We start from the raw sequence: 2,658 nt of genomic DNA, 5'->3' as shown, positions 1-2,658 counted from the left end.
ACTCAGAAATCCACCTGCCTCTGCCTCCCGAATGCTGGGATTAAAGGCGTGTGCCACCACACCCGGCCACGGAAATACATTCTTAAAAATTCCCTTCTCTAGGTACCTTAGCTGTCTCATCTGTAGTCTAGACCTTAGCGAGTTTCAACTGGATGGAGTAGAGAAGAGGTGTGAGTTGAGCTCTCAACAGTATTTCTTATAATAATAAAAATAGTGTGGCTGTCATTAGAACCTAGTGTAGATTTTCCCCTCACCTTGAAACAAGATATTATTATGTAACCCCAGCTGCCCCAAACTCATTGTGTAGACCAGGCTGGCCTTGAACTCAGAGATCCACCTGTCTCTGCCTCCCTCCTGGTGAGGTTGCAGATGTGCACCACCACGTCCAGTTTCATAAGATGCTAAGAGCAGAATCCAGGGCCTCATCCACACTAGGCCAGCGCTATACCAATTCAGCTATTTCTCTTACCCAACTCTGTAATTGTTAATAAAAGAAAGAAATCTAAATAGTAACCTAAGAAAGGAGCAATGGGGCCAGACTGGGGGAGGGGTGGAAGTTTTGGGGGAGAAAGATATTAAGTCAACAAGCACCTTTCTGACCATTATCTCGGATCTGAAAAAAAAAGTCAAAAAGAAATAACTCACGAGCTAATGATGCCTTGGAAGAGAAGAGTCAGGGACATCCAGAGGTGTCAAGCAGCCCAGGTCTCCAGAGACCTCCGGAGGGTCAAGCAGCCCAGGTCTCCAGAGACCTCCAGAGGTGTCAAGCAGCCCAGGTCTCCAGCTGGAAGGACTTTTGAGGTCTCTAGTATCCCCAGGCAAATTAAGGGCTGTTATTTGTTCTCACACCCCGCCCCAGGTTGGTACCCTGAATCTTGCTGGTAAACATTCCTTCCCAGCCATCTGATTTCCCTCTCTATCTGCCAAGAGCGTCCTAGTACCATATCAGCTATACTTCAGCCAGTTGAGCACAGTCCTCCCTAAGCCCATCCTACACATGCCCTGCCCCTCGCTCAGTCCAGCAGCCCACCCTTGATTCTAGCCTCCTCCCTGTCCCTCTGGTTGTCAGAGGACATTTCTAGCCCAAGCCCCACCTGACTTCCGGTCTGCCAAACAGCCTGCCTTTCTCAGTTATCCCATTTCTCCCAGGAGGCTACCAGAGGGGCAGATAGTAGGGATGCAGACTCCAGGAGCCCATTGGTCTTAAACATTGACCCAGAAAGGGCAACAGCGGAGCACAACAACAGCTTCTGTGCATGGAAATTACAAACAGCTCCATTTCCAAACTCAAGACAGGTATTAAAGGGCTGGTAGAGCTCTGGGTCGTTTCTCTGTCCATCTCCCAAAGCGCCAGGCCAGGGTCTTTTCGGGAACAAACGTCTCTATACAGAACATCCCAGCACTGAGTTTTGGAACAATATAGATTTCATCTGCTCAAATAAATTAACATCTCTTCTGAGCTGACCCATTACCTGGAATGCAAAGTGTGCATGCCAACTTGGATGAAGACAGGAGAGGACACTGAAGGAGACGCATGCAACTTATCCGAACCGCATGTGCCCCAGCCTGGTTTTGAAAGAAACGCACAGAGATGGAGAGATTGCTCAACAGTTAAGAGCACTTACTGCTCTTGCAGAGGACCAAGGTTTAGTTTCCCAGCACCTAAATAGTACCTCTCAACCATCTATCTAACTCATTCTGGGGGGCTCCAACACCTCTCCTGACCTCCTCAGACTTGTACACATACATGATGTACATGCACACACTCAGATGCATACACAAAATAAATTGATAACTATAAAATAAACAGAAAAAGAACATTGCAGAACACTAATATTCTGTCTTTACAGGCCACACATCTGTCTATTATATAGGGTGTGTTATAAGAAACTGAATCAATTATCTCCTGATGCCTTCCTGACATTTGGTCATTGCAGTTCAGATGGTGCTTTCTTAAGTCTAAGAAACTTCCAGAGAAAGTTGTGAAATTGGTAGATGAAGACGCTTTGAAGTGGTGGGTGGGGGTTTCCCATCATTCGGTTCCTCATTCTGTCCTTTGTAATTTGTTTTTGGCAATTTCGTACATACATACATACATACATACATACATATGTATGTATGTATATACTGTATTCTGTTCATGTCCCCTCTGAATCCCTTCCTTTTTCCAACCAGGCCCCCCTTCTACTGCTTGTCCCATTGTGTTTAATATTGCACATGCAATATTATGAGTTACATTTTAAACAGATCTGGAGGTGCACTGACGTATCTCTTTCCTTCCACATTGTTTGTCTTTGCCACAGCGGTGATGGCACTGAAGGATCTTGTGAGGCTTTTCCTTTACGGGATTCTTATCTCTCAGGTTCAAGTGTGAAATAATTTCAATAAAGCTCATTTCAGGCAAAGGAAAACGATGGGAGCCGGCATTTTAATTTAAATGTGTAGCATTTCCTCCCATGGGACTCTTTAAAGACACAGAACACACCTACAACAAATGGCTTAGGGACAGAAGGTCCTGGTCCCTACGGGAATTCAGAGAGGGCTATCTTCTTTGTAAGTCAACATGAAATCTGTTGTGATCTTCATTCTAGCTAACCTTAGTTAAAAAGAGAAGGTTGCACCGGGCGTGGTGGTGCATGCCTTTAATCCCAGCACTTG

The sequence above is a fragment of the Mus pahari genome, chromosome 6 (assembly GCF_900095145.1).
Source record: "Mus pahari chromosome 6, PAHARI_EIJ_v1.1, whole genome shotgun sequence".
NCBI lineage: Eukaryota > Metazoa > Chordata > Mammalia > Rodentia > Muridae > Mus > Mus pahari.
Note: the sequence above shows the minus strand (reverse complement) of the source record.